The 15,067-nt window shown below is 46.9% G+C and overlaps 1 pseudogene; it reads left to right on the top strand.

The window, feature by feature from the left end:
• The first annotated feature begins 12,167 nt into the window (after positions 1-12,167).
• Positions 12,168-13,110, top strand: LOC127054821 (olfactory receptor 52E2-like; annotated as a pseudogene).
• Positions 13,111-15,067: the final 1,957 nt, after the last annotated feature.

The following is a 15,067-nucleotide window of genomic DNA, read 5'->3' as shown; positions in this document are numbered from 1 at the left end:
AAGTATCAGAGGGTAGCCGTGTTAGTCTGGATCTGTAAAAGCAGCAAAGAATCCTGTGGCACCTTATAGACTAACAGACATTTTGGAGCATGAGCTTTCGTGGGTGAATACCCACTTCCTTAGATGCATGTAATGGAAATATCCAGGGGCAGGTATACATATGTGTGCTAGCAAGCAAGCTAGAGATAACGAGGTCAGTTCAATCAGGGAGGATGAGGCCCTGTTCTAGCAGTTGAGGTGTGAAAACCAAGGGAGAAGAAACTGGTTCTGTAATTGGCAAGCCATTCACAGTCTTTGTTCAATCCTGAGCTGATGGTGTCAAATTTGCAGATGAACTGAAGTTCAGCAGTTTCTCTTTGAAGTCTGGTCCTGAAGTTTTTTTGCTGCAGGATGGCCACCTTAAGGTCTGCTATAGTGTGGCCAGGGAGGTTGAAGTGCTCTCCTACAGGTTTTTGTATATTGCCATTCCTAATGTCTGACTTGTGTCCATTTATCCTTTTCCGTAGAGACTGTCCAGTTTGGCCGATGTACATAGCAGAGGGGCATTGCTGGCATATGATGGCGTATATTACATTGGTGGATGTGCAGGTTTTCACACCTCAACTGCTAGAACAGGACCTCATCTTCCCTGATTGAACTGACCTCGTTATCTCTAGCTTGCTTGCTAGCACACATATGTATACCTGCCCCTGGATATTTCCATTACATGCATCTGAGGAAGTGGGTATTCACCCACGAAAGCTCATGCTCCAAAACGTCTGTTAGTCTATAAGGTGCCTACTCTTGATATCTGCTAGGGTGGCTACACGAGCTCTATTTAAAAGGGATCCTCTGGAAAAGGCTTGTCTGCAGAAGCCCATCACCCAGAGAAACAATTTAAGAACAGAAGAATGGCCATATTGATTCAGACCAATGGCCCATCTAGCCCAGTGTCCTGTTTTCTGCCTGTGGTCAGTGCAGATGCTTCAGAGGGAATTATCAGAAAAGCACAATATCATGTCCTCAATCCTATGTCATCTGTACCCATCTTCTGACATTCAGAGTTTTAAAGACATCCAGAGAATGTAGTTAAGTCTGTGACAATCCTGGCTAATAGCCACTGGTGTACCTGTCCTCCATGAATTTACTAGGGTTGCTTTTGACTGCTGTTGCATACTGAGTGTATGTTTTCAGAGAACGATCCACAATGCTGCCAATACCTCTTTCTTGAGTGGTAGCAGCTAATTTAGACTCCATCATTGTATGTGTATAGTTGAGATTATGTTTTCCATTGTGCATTACTTTGCACTTATCAACCCTGAATTTCATCTGTCATTTTGTTCCCAGTCACCTAGTTTTGTGAGATCTGTTTGTAACACCTCTTAATTTATTTTACACTTAAATATTGTGACAAAGTTCCTCCTGTACCTTAATGGGTCCTGCGCTTATTGGCAGATTTGCTCACCTCAGTGACTTCCCCACAGTCTGGGTCAACTTCTCCTGTGTCTGATCAGGAGTTGGGAGGTTTGGGGGGAAGCCAGGCCCACCCTCTACTCTGGGTTCCAGCCCAGGGCCCTGTGGATTGCAGCTGTCTATAGTGCCTCCTGTAACAGCTGCATGACAGCTACAACCCCCTGGGCTACTTCCCCATGGCCTCCTCCAAACACCTTCTTTATGATCACTACAGGACCTTTCTCCTGGTGTCTGATAACGCTTGTACTCCTTAGTTCTCCAGCAGCACACCCTCTCACTCTCAGCTCCTTGCGCCTCTAGCTCCCAGCTCCTCACACGTATTTCCTCTCCTCTGGCTCCCCCAGGCCTGACTGGAGTGAGCTCCTTTTTAAACCTAGGTGCCCTGATTAGTCTGCCTAGATTGGCTGCAGGTGTTCTAATCAGCCTGTCTGCCCTAATTGGTTCTAGCAATTTCCTGATTACTCTAGTGCAGCCCCTGCTCTTGTCACTCAGGGAGCAGAAAACTACTCATCCAGTGACCAGCATATTTGCCCTCTACCAGACTCCTGTACCCCATTGCTTTGAGTCTGACACAATATATATACTGGGTCTTGTCTACACATTTTGCCACATCAGAATTTGCCCCTTTTTCCAGACAATTATGAATATGTTGAATAGCACTGGTCTCACTACAGATCCCAGGAGGACCCCGCAATTTACTTCTCTCCCTTCTGAGAACTGACCATTTATTGCTTCCCTTTATTTCCTATCTTTTAACCAGCTACTAATCCAGGATAGAACCTACCTCGTTCTCCCAGGACTGCTTATTTTGCTTAAGAGCTTTTGGTGGGGACCTTCTCAATGACTTTCTGAAAGTCCAAGTAGAGAATATCCACTGGATCTCCCTTGACCACATTTTTGTTGACCCACTCAAAGAATTTTAATAGATTGGTGAAGCGTGATTTTCCTTTGAAAGGCTGTGTTGATTCTTCCCCAACAAATGTGTCCATCTATGTGTCTGATAATTCTATTTTTTCCTATAATTTCAACCAATTTGCCTGGTACTCTAGTTGGGCTTACTGGCCTATATTGTTAGGATCGCCTCTGGAGCCTTTTTTGAAAATCAGCATCACAATATGTATGTGCTAATTGGATGGTACAGAGGCTGATTTAAACCATAGATTACATACCACGGTTAGTAATTCTGCTGTTTGATATTTGAGCTCCTTCAGAACTCTTGGGTGAATCCCATTTGATCCTAATAACTTATTACTGTTAAATGTAGGAGTTTGTTCCAAAACTTACTCTGTTTATGCTTTAATGTGGGGCAGTTTCTCAGATCTGTCACCTAAAAACTATGGAGGATAATCAGAGTGTTCGTCAAGTGAAGGGTCAGTTCATCACCTGGCTTCAGCTCTCATGACAAGGGAGATGAAATATATGAACCACACCCACCTGTTCCATTGTGGGCCCTTCCATCCTAGACGACATATGCTACTGATCTCCTCACTGTAGAGATAGGTTCTGATGTGTCAAAGGCCAAGAGCAGTGGGAGAGGGGCTGGTGAAGGTGGACAGGGCACTGGGGAAGAAGACCAAGGCAGGCAGCAGCATTTACAAAGTGTCTGTCTTTGTGGAGAGCCAGGGGACCGGGGGGATGTTGGCCCATGAAGAATGGTATTGGTGGTTGCTCAGACCACAGTATTACTCTTGACAGAGTCAATAAAGAGAAGGGATGTGGATGTTGTTCCCATTACACATGGCCTGCCACTGTCCTGCCTCTGTTTAAATATTCATGGGCTATGAAAAAAGCTGCAGAGCTGTTTTGCAGTCACAGTATTCACCCTTCCCGAGAACTCTAGGAGCTGTGTGATTCATGAGTGCTGCACAAGCTGTGGATAGGGGCTATTCAAGGGTCGCAGTAACCCACCCTTTCCCTATGCCCTCAGCCAGTTACTAGTGACTGAGTCATGCCAGAGACACAATTAATGCAGGAGGCCCAGGAGAAGCCATTCAGGCAGCCCCGTTGATGGCTCTGCACACTGCAGACCTGCTGAGCCCACTCCCCACCGAGGCAGAATGTGTGAATGAGGGTCTGACACATAGAAGTGCTGGCAAGAGACTCAGGCCCAGATTCCCTCTGCAGCCCCTCTGTTTATGCTGCACCAGCAATACAAAGGGGTGGAAATGGGCCTTTGCTCCCCCACAAAGGCATGTCTTGCTCCGATCCCAGCCCAGCCCGTTCAGTGTAGAGTGACCACCTATTCAAAAGGCAAAAGTGGGACACATGCAGGAGCTCCATCCACTCTGTGTCCCCTTCCCTGCCGCCTTCATGGCCCTTCCCTGGACCCTTTTCTCCCCCCTGTGGCCCCAACCCCTGCTGCTCAACTTCCCCTGAGCCCTGCCCCCTTGCCAGGCTTGAAGCTGGGGCTGGGCTGAGGTAAGTGTTACTCAGGGAGCCAGGATACTCCACCTGCCCTGAGTGAGGGGATAGGGGGCACGAGACCAGCCCCCAGCCCATATTCCCACCCCCTATGGCATGCTACAAAGGGAAGATGGCATTTCTGGGGCTCCCCACAGCAGGCTGGCCTTCTTGGGGAGCTCTTAAAATAGGTTGGTTCTGTCCTTGCTGGTGGCCAGGATCTTGGGAGAAGAGGAGGAGCAGGGGGCCAGGCCTCAGGGGAAGAGACAGGATGCGGCGGGGCCTCAGGGACAAAGAAGGAGCATGGGATGTGGCAAGCTTGAAGCAATGCTGATCTCAGCAAGTAGGGCAGTGAGGGTCCCAAATAAAGGAAGAGGAGGGTAATAAGAGACCTCGTGTTCTGGAGAACACTGAATTAATGGGACCACACAAAGGGGGCTCTTGTTCAATAGGAAGATATTAGGCAGGGTAGGAGTGAGTTGTGTCTGAGTCACTGTTGCTAGGCAGATTTATCACTGCATTTCCAGAAACTTCTGGAATTGGGTGTGGTAGTTTTGTATATGCTCCAAAAGGTTCCTCCTTGCTTGGGGTCAGACTCCATCAGGGTGAGTAATCAGGGCAGCTGCTTTGCAAAGGGCCACCTGTTCTGTGTGAATTGGGAGAAGCTGAGCCAAGGAGCGAAAAGCAGGCTGTTTCCCCTGACTCTGCGGCAAGGGAGATTTAGGATGGACATTAGGAAAAAGTACCTAACTGTGAGGATAGTTAAACACTGGAACACATTGCCTTGGGAGGTTGTGGAATCTCCATCTCTGGAGATATTTAAGAGTAGGTTAGATAAATGTCTATCAGGGCTGGTCTAGACAGTATTTGTCCTGCCATGAGGGCAGGGGACTGGACTCGATGACCTCTCAAGGTCCCTTCCAGTCCTAGAGTCTATGAATCTATGAATAACCTATGAATCTATGAAAATTATATTTGGTTTGAACTTAATATAATGATCAGTGGGTCAGTGAGGCATTTGATGTGAAGGGAGTACACCAGAGTGGGGACACCCTAGCCCTCATCCTAAGTGACCACAATGAGACTGGTGATTTAGCCTCTCAGGCATCCTGGGCTCAGCTATGTAACTAATATGAGCACTGTGCCACAAAGGAGAGTGGAAGGCGTGTCCATGAGGTCAGGCAGTCCTCTAGGTAAAGCGAGTGGGAGTATGGACTCAGACCTTTTCACTAGTCAGTTCCCCTGGGGTAACGCAGAAGCAAGAAAAGTTCACCAAAATGGTTCAGTTATGGAGTAATTTATTACATCTTGCCAATGATCTGACCAGAAGATATTTAGGTTCTTGTCCCAATTCCAGCTACAGGGTTAGAGAATACAGACTTTCCACTTTAATTAAATTGTCTCATTAGCACTGACCCCGTCACTTGTAAGGCAACACACATCTTTTCATGTGCTGTATATATATACCTGTCTACTGTATTTTCCACTGCATGTAACTGATGAAGTGGGTTTCAGCCCATGAAAGTTTATGCCCAAATAAATGTGTTAGTCTCTAAAGTACCACAAGTACCACTTGTTGTTAGAGTGTTCAATGTCATAAGTGGACCCTGAGGTTGTGTGGCAATTATACCTATTCTGAGGACTATTCCAAATTGTTAAGATCTTTATTAAAATGAATGAAATAATAATAAATGGTATAAACCATAGAGTCACAAAGTAATACAATTATATGATGTCTGGGGTTAACATCTCTGTTATAAAAGCAGCTAAGCTGTATTGCAAAGGTGAGCTGATAGCTTCATAGCAGATGGCAGTACATTACACACAGAACAGAAAACCATCGTCATTTGCTACAATAAACAGTCTGCAAGACACAGTTTGCCCTGAAAATCTAAGCCCCTGTTCTCGGCAAATCATTTATTTTCTCCCAGGGGTTGTTCTCAGGCTGAAGTTCTCCAGGGTCCATTTTCTGCTCTTCCAGCTGCTCACACAGAGTCCAGGGAATTGTACGGGACTCCTGGCCAATTTGAAAATCCACAGGGATTGTACAGGGGAATCATAAAGGTCGCTGTGCAGCACTCCGAGTGTCAGACATGTGACATTCATACACTGATTCTCAAGACTCTACCTTGCTGTTGCAGTAAAAAGATTTCCTCTCTCTGCTGCGTGAGATTTTGGTGAGTTGCCTGTTTCTGCATTAAAGTGAGTGGTAAGGGCTCAGGAAGGTTTCTAGGGTTCAAATCAAGAACCATCTGGGCAGGAATTCACCAGCAGGGTGACTTGAATTGTTTAGTACTGTCATAAAAAACAAGGGATTTACCTGGAAAAATTGGAACTACAAATAGATTGGAAACACTTTAGACAAATATTTGCATTTAAGTTCAATTCGTTTTCTCTTACTGTGTCCTTCTATCTTTCTCAGTAATTTTTTTTTTTGAGCTGTGGTTTTTCCTGTGGTTCGCTCAAGTTTTCCAATTCAGCTACCTCGGTGCCCTTTTTGGAAGTGCAGCCAAAGCTTCTGCAGTGGGTATCTGTGTTACCAGAGGGTTCACAACAAGAATAGGCCACACACTGCCCAGATTCTACTCTCTGATTCTGCCTTCACTGGTTCACTCCAGATTGACACTGGCTTCTGTGAGAGCAAAATCAAGGCCCCTCTGTTTTGAAACTCCCAACTTTCATTCCCAGTCTCAGAACGCCACATGAACTGGGGGTTTCTTGAGACTCTCTCACCACCCTAACAGAATAGCGCTCTCTGCAGCAGGACCCAAGGCCGTGAATTTGAGAGCCAGGAGCCGAAAATTAAACATTCAGAGTGAAACTGGTCTCCTTGAGATCAAAGGCAAAATTCCTAATTGAGCCAGGAGTTTGCCCTAAATCCACATAGACTGAGTTAAATAAATTCCCTGATTTACATCAGCCATGAGCCTCCAGTGACTTCATCTGGAGTCGCTCCGTGGCCTCTAAGGATGCATGAGCTTCTTTGGACCCAAGGAGAACTGACAGGAGAGTTGCTTAAATCTCAAATTCACAGATTTAAAGCTTTCAAACAATTTGGATAACCATTTTTTTAAAGAGAGGGCAAAGGGAGAGAGACCATTCATCTCCGTTTCTGAAGAGGATGAGAAGCATTAGAGATTGTCTTGCAAATGTTACCTGGGGAGGTCCAGGAACACACAGTCTGTGCGGTGGGTGTGGGTAGGACTGCGGGACATGCAGTATCCAGATCACAGTGGCACAGAGTCCTGAAACTATGCAACATGGGGAATGGACATCCTCCCTGATGCACAGACCAAAGAGGCGTCATGAGGCCACCTGGGTCTGGGAGGTGTCTGAGACTGCAAGGGAAAGGGAGCAACACTCTAGCTCAGGGGTCGGCAACCTTTCAGAAGTGCTGTGCTGAGTCTTCATTTATTCAATCTGATTTAAGGTTTTGCATGCCAGTAATACATTTTAACGTTTTTAGAATGTCTCTTTCTATAAGTTTATAATATAGAACTAACCTATTGTTGTATGTAAAGTAAATAAAATGTTTAAGAAGCATCATTTAAAGTTAAATTAAAATGCAGAGCCCCCTGGAACGGAGGCCAGGACCCAGGTGTCAGAGTGTGAGTGCCACTGAAAATCACCTCCCGTGCCGCCTTCGGCACCTGTGCCTTAGGTAGCCTACCCCTAGTCTGGCAGATGGTCTCGGACACCATCCCCCACCTGGACCATACTTCCTTCCATAGGAAAGCCCACTGCAGTTTTGTGGCAACATCAGCAATTGCCAACACAGAAAAGCAGCCTCAGGAAGGGGTGTCTGGGTTTCTAACTGGCCGCAGTACGTTAAAACTTTGTGTCTTTTTGAAGAAGAGTTGCTCACACTGGCTCCTTTTAATCCCACCTCCTCTCCCCCTCCTGCTAGGTCTGTCCATCTCTCCTTCCCTGCACAGGCTGAGCTGCAGCCAGGGTTCCCTTTGCCCCCAGAAAGGCAGTTCAGTCTCATCTCCCCCTTTTCCCCAGTGCAGGCAGACACTGAGTTTAACTTACACTGAAGAGGTGTACCTGTGAGCTGTTGCTGTGGTGTGTGGCACCTGGTTTTGGTCCTGGGTGAGGGGTATCACTGTGTAGCAGGGTGGAAGTTCTGGGGGTGGGGGATCTCCATGGACAGGTGACCAGCACCAGGGGTTGTGTGGAAGGAAGAGGGGTGTACAGAGGCAGGCTGGCAGTGCTGGAGGCTGTGGGGACAGGTAGGGGGTGTACACAGAGAACTGGGCACTGCTGTGGGTTGTGGAGGCAGGCAGGGGATGTGCAATGATAGGCCGGTAGCACTGAGGCTTTGTGGGTGCTGTGACAGTCTATACCCCCATATTCTTCATTTTCAGATAATCAAGATCTTACATATAAAGCAGGCCTTGTAAGGTATCAAGGGAAACATGATCTGCTGAACGTCATGTCTCTATCCATATATGTATCATAAATGTATATCAAGTATCAGAGGGTAGCCGTGTTAGTCTGGATCTGTAAAAGCAGCAAAGAATCCTGTGGCACCTTATAGACTAACAGACGTTTTGGAGCATGAGCTTTCGTGGGTGAATAGCCACTTCCTCAGATGCATAACAGACTTGGGGCATACCAAACGTCTGTTAGTCTATAAGGTACCACAGGATTCTTTGCTGCTTTTATAAATGTATATAGAATTATGAGAATTCTGTTATATGGTGGTCACTAAAACATGCTGTAAGTTGGGAAATCAGTCAGATATTAGCCCCCACCCTGAGGCAACAGCAAGGAAAGTAACAAACACTCAGGCAGGGTGTCAAACAACCCATCAAAACCCATTGTCCAACCAGGGAGCTACAGTACACTGACTCACCTGCATGACGCCCCATAAAGTGATTTGCTCAACCTTGCTTGCAGAGACTCAGCGATGCCTCCCAGACATGCCTCGACGTGTGCTCCTCAAACACATGGACTGAGGGTGTAAAACAGACAAAGCGGACACATACTGAGCCCTTCTCTGGCCGCCACCTTCACTTCAAGCAATGAACACATTGAGATTGGCCCAGGTTAAAGGAAGAAACCTGTATATTAAGGACTGATATATCCCGTGGGTTGAGAAAAACTGCTTCATCTCTATGTTGCCCAGTCGAATAGGGCTGAGAGTTTAGACTGCATTTTTATATTTTATTTTATTTTGGTAACCACTCTGACTTTTTGCCTATCACTTAATATCACTTAACATCTCTCTGTGTAGTTAAAAAATGTGCTGTTTATTCTACCTGAAGCAATTTGTTTGGTTTGAAGCATGTAAGAGACTCCCCTGGGGATAACAGACTTGGGGCATATCAATTTCTTTGTTAAACTGATGAACTCATCTAAGCTTCCAGCATCCAGCAGGCATAACTGGACACTGCAAGACGGAGGTTCCTAGGGTTGTGTCTGGAATCGTTGATATTGGCAAGTGTCATTCAGTTGCACAATCCAAGCGGCAGCTAACATGGTAGAGGCTGTGCGTGAACAGCCCAGGAGTGGGGGTTCTCACAGCAGAGCAGAGTCAGTCTGGGTCCCAGAGTCAAGGCTTGGAGTGACCTAGCAGATCACTGGTCCAGATAACACCAGAGGGGAATGTCACAGGGTCAAAGAGTTGCTTGTAGATGGATAGGTAGTTAGTGTTGATGAAATAATTTTTTTCTGTAGGATTGTTGATCCAAGGCCAGCTTTGGGATCTTTCCTGATACAGAGTGTGTTTGGGGATTTCAGGGTCTCTATGCCCTGATAAGCCACAGAACTGCAGCCTGAGTGACACAACCTTTTCTCAGTTTTGTTCCCAACTGTTATTGTTATGTTACTTCAGGCATTTCACTGGTAGAAATAACCATAGATATTTTGTAACAATGTACCCCATTTGATCATAGTGATATTATTATATGATAATAGCATAATTATGATACATTTTATGCAAGATGGGTCATGTAAGTTGTCATTGGAAAATTTATGACTTTCTGAATATTATTATCCAATTTGTATGCACGTATGATTTTTTGTCTGCAGTTATGAATATCGACTACTTATCTGTATTTCAAATGTAGTTACACCTGGGTAACGCCCACTAGGCAGGATGATTTCAGTCTAGATAACTGGTCGGGAAGGGCCTTTTCAGGGCAATGAGCCATTGGAGGAAACAATGGAAACTTATCTTCCACCAGATGAGCCTCCCTGAGAATGCTTCAGACAGCCTATACATAATGGATGCTATGATTTTACAAGGGCATGTCACCAGGGCCGGCTCTAGACTATTTGAAACCCCAAGCAAAAAAAAAAATTGGCTGCCTCCCATCCTTACCATGACCTCCTCGCCGCACCCCCCTACCGCCCCAGGCCTGGGCTCTCCCCCTGCAACTAAACCCTCCTTCTGTCACAGCCCTGGGTCACTGGTAACTCGCTCCCAGGGCAGGTCATTCAGCAGGAATTTTGGATGTGCCCAGAACACAGACAGGATTGGTTCCCATACCATTACAGAGCTGCAGTAAAGTGGAACAATTTTCAGCTTGTGTGATTGGAGGATATCTGGATACATATTATAAGACTGTCCTCCATAAATGAGGAAAAGTTGAGGTGTCTTTATTATTCTTTTGTTCCACTCTTTCTTTCTATGGGGTGTTTGCCAATGCAATATCACTGTCTTCCTTTTAAACAACAAACAAACAAACAAAAGGCAATGGCTGTTGAAAATAGCAATTCCAGTCCTAATAACCACTGGGAAGTATTTCTTGCTCAATTTTATCCTACTTTTTCTACAGCAAATGACAGTGGATCAGTATATTTGATCTGGGAGAAATGAAGTAACAGCTGTCCAAACAGAGCTTGAGCACTCCTGAACTTTGAGGTGTTCAGATCTGGAAGGTAGGTGCTGGGGAGAGGGGGAGGGCTGTGGCTCCACAAGGGAGCATGGCAGCATGTATGCAGCAGCGTGTCTGGCTCCGCGCAGCGCCAGACACGCTGGTCTGAGTGGCATGGTAAGGGGGTTGGGGGTTGGGTAAGGGGTTCTGGGGGGGCAGTCAAGGGACTGGGAGCAGGGGGGTTGGATGAGGTGGATGTTCGGGGGGGGCAGATGTGTCAAAGGTTCGGGGGGGCAGTCAGGGTCAGACAGCGGTTGGATAGGCATCAGAGTCCCAGGGGTTTGTCAGGGGACAGGTAGGGGGTGGGGTCCTAGTGGGGAAGTTGGGGGAGGTTTCAGAAAGGGCAGTCAGGTACAAGAAGAAGGGAGGTGTAGATAGGGGGTGGAGTCCCAAGGAGCAGTTAGAGGCAGAGGTCCCGGGAGGGGGAAATCAGGGGACAAGGAGCTGCAGTGCTTAGATAGGGAGTGGGGTCCTGGGGGGCAGCTAGGGGCAGGGGTCTCGGGAGCGGGCAATCAGGGGACAATGACCTGTAATGCTTAGATAGGGGGTGGGGTCCTGGCAGACAGATGGGGCAGGGCTCCTGGAAGGGGGCAATCAGGGACAAGGACCAGCAGCACTTAGATAGGGGATGCAGTGCTGGGGGGCAGTTAGGGGCAGGGGTCCCAAGATGGGTTGATCAGGGAGCAGGGGGGGTTGGATGAGCTGGAGGCTCAGGGGGGCAATCAGGGGACAGACAGCAGTTGGATAGGCATGGGAGTCCCAGGAGTTTGTCAGGGGACAGGTAGGGGGTGGGGTCCTAGGGGGGAAGTTGGGGGGAGTGTCTCAGAAGGGGGCAGTTGGGGACACGGAGAAGAAAGGCTTAGATAGGGGGTGGGGTCCCAAGGGGAAGTTAAGGGCAGGAGTCCTGGGAGGGGCAATCAGGGGACAGGGAGCGGGGGAGTTGAATGGGTTGGGGTTTCTGTGGGGGGCAGTTGGAGGGAGTGAAGGGTGGCAGGGTTGGGTTACCCTCCCTCCCCGTGGAGTGTCCTAGTTTTTGAATGTTAAAATGTGGTACCCTCCCCTTCACAGTGCAGCTCGCCATTCACAGCAGGCTGCACCAGGAGGTCTCACCTATCTCACTTCCTCCCCGTTCTTTTCCTGTATGTGACCAGGTCGAAGAACTCTGGACTCCATTTGTAATTTTCCCACAAACTAGTCTTGAAACTCAGTTTTGAAACACAGGGTTCCCGCCATATGCTAAAGTTATATAAAGCAGGGAGTGACATTGTTGGTGGTTCTTCTCTCCCCGCTCAAGAAGACTCCTAGAATGTGAATCGCTATAAAATATTTACTGTACTAATTGTTATAAAGCATGTAACTCCCTCAATGTGCTTCTCTCCCTTTACAGGCACTTTGAGCATTTCTGACTCATATTGACGCATCAACCACCTCATGGCAGCTTTCAACTTCACCCCCTCTGACCCTTCAACGTTCATCCTAACGGGCATCCCCGGCCTGGAGGCTGCCCACATCTGGATTTCCATCCCTTTCTCTATGTTCTACATTATCAGCCTGTTGGGAAATTTCACACTTCTGTGTGTTGTAGGTAAGGAGCAGACCCTGCACAAGCCGATGTACCTGCTGCTCTGCATGCTGGCGCTCACAGACATCGCCACACCTACCTTCGTCGTGCCAAAGGCACTGGGCATATTTTGGTTCAATTTGAAAGGCATTACTATGGCTGGCTGCCTCACCCAGATGTTCTTCCTTCACATGGTTTCTGTTATTACACTCAGCCACCCTCGTGACAATGGCCTTCGATCGCTACGTTGCCATATGTATTCCTCTGAGATATGCCACCATCCTCACCAATGCACAAATAGCTAAGCTTGGTCTTTTAGGTTTGATAAGAGCTGTTCTCTTCATTCTGCCCCTACCCGTGCTTATGAGTCAGCAGCCATTCTGTGCCAACCGCATTATCCCCCATACTCAATGTGAGTACATACCTGTGTTCAAGATGGCATGTGGGGACATTACAGTAACCAGGATATACGGCTTGGTGCTAATGTTTGTAATCTATGGGTTTGACCTGACGCTCATTGCCCTGTCCTACGGTCTGATCATCACTGCCGTCCTCAGAATTGGCTCTAAGAATGCTCACCAGAAAGCCCTCAACACTTGCACAACCCACATCTGTGTGATGCTGACATATTACACCCCTAGCATCTTCTCCGATCTCACATACCGGTTTGGTCAAGGCATCGCTCCCCATGTTCACATCATCTTGGCTGACCTCTATCTCCTCATCCCTCCCATGCTCAACCCGATCATTTATGGGATCAGAACCAAAGAGCTTCGTGACAAAGTAGGCAAATACACCTGCTGCAGAAGGTGATCGCCTGAGGCCACTGACTTGAAATCAGTGTTACAAGAGGGGGAAAGCATATCTCCTCATTAATCAAGAGTGCCCTGTCCCAGTTTGGTTGAGCTCAGCATTGTGGAAGTTCACAGTCTGAGAAGTTCCTTCCATATAATATCTTATCCCTCTATCACTAAGCACGGCTCTTTCCATTGCTGAGTTACCTCTCTCTGAGCATCACTTGGCCTCTCTCATTGTCACCCAAAGCCTCCATCTCCACACACCCTGTTACTCAGCCTTTCCGTGACTCTAAGACTAAGTCTACACTAGCACGGTAAGTGAACCTACTCTACGCAACTCCAGCTACATGAATAAGGTAGCTGGGGTCGATATACCTTAGGTCAAGTAACTGCGGGGTCTACACTGTGGGAGGGGGCTGGGGAGTTGACAGGAGAAAAACTCCAATTGACTTATCTTACTCTTCTCTTTACTAGACTTGCTAAATTGACTGCCGGTGGATCGATCTCACAGCATCGATCTCAGCTGAGTTTAGACCTGCCCTGAGACTACCATAAGATATTATAGCATTTTGAGGCAAAGTAGTTTTCCATTAGTCTCTGTGCAGCCATGGTTCTTTTCAGTTTTACAGACAGAAGCCACATTTTCAGATAATGAAAGAGAAAAAGAAAGAATCAGCAATGCTGAAGTTCTTTGTCATATGTACAGAGATTTGGTAAGGAAAATATACTTGATTTTTCTATATTGAATGCATCACAAAGCCTGGAGGATAAACCTAATGTTTCTACTGGAAAGTCCTTATACAGGAAAACTGCTGTAGGAATTGAGGATATTCTACTAAAGCTTACTGGTGAGAGTTGTGAAACCGTGTGTTTTTGAGAACTGGACTGCAGTATTTAACTACTACAGCACCTTTGAGTAAATATAACTTACTGCTTTGTGCAGCTGATTTTGGAGTGGAACAGACTATGAACTTCCCTTGGGTCCCAGAGAGGGCTCTTTGTGGTGTCCCCGTGCCCACAGAGCGGGGTATCTTATTTTCATGAACCTTTCCCATTTTTGTTCATTGTTCTTGTGAGGGTTAGATCACAGAACCCCCCTTGGAAGCTGCCAATTCATGTGCCAAGACTACTTCTGCCCTTGATTTCCTGACCTGGCAGCTCAGGACTCCAGCACCCTGTCTTGTTGAGCCAGACACACCCGCCTGCTCCAACACAGACTCCAATTCACAGTCTGAATTACTTGCCACACAGTTGCAGGCTTAACCTGAAAGCAGCTAACAGAAGTGTTCTTGTCCATAACACTCAGATGCCCAACTCCCAATGGGATCTAAAGCCAAATAAATCTGTTTTACCCTGTATAAATCTTATAAAGGGTAAACTCAAATTGTTAGCCCTCTATAACACTGATAGAGAGATATGCACAGCTGTCCCCTCCCCTCCCCCAATATTAATACTTACTCTGGGTTAATTAATAAGTAAAAAGTGATTTTTATTAAATACAGAAAGTAGGAATTAAGTGGTTTCAAGTAGTAACAGACAGAACAAAGTGAATTGCCAAGTAAAATAAAATAAAACATACGTCTATGTCTAATACAGTCAGAAACTGGATACAGATAAGATTCTCACACTCAGAGATGTTTCAATATGTTTCTTTCACAGACTGGACACCTTCCTAGTCTGGGCACAAGCCTTTCCCCTGGTACAGCTCTTTTTCCAGCTTAGGTGGTAGCTAGGGCATTCCTCATGATGGCTCCTCTCCTCTATTTGTTCTCTTCCACCCATTAATATATCTTTTGCATAAGGCAGGAATCCTTTGTCCCTCTGAGTTCCTCTGGGGTGAGCAGACACCCTTCAGGCTGCTTTACGGAGCCCTTGGGACATTTGCAGGGAGCTGGTAGGAAGTGACCCATGTAGGCAGCAAGTATAATAGGCCAGGGGAGGCTAAACCTCCCTAGGCTGTGCAGCCCCCATCC

This window comes from Gopherus flavomarginatus, chromosome 1 (assembly GCF_025201925.1).
Source record: "Gopherus flavomarginatus isolate rGopFla2 chromosome 1, rGopFla2.mat.asm, whole genome shotgun sequence".
Taxonomy (NCBI): Eukaryota; Metazoa; Chordata; order Testudines; family Testudinidae; genus Gopherus; species Gopherus flavomarginatus.
Note: the sequence above shows the minus strand (reverse complement) of the source record. Positions and strands in the feature narration are given on the sequence as shown.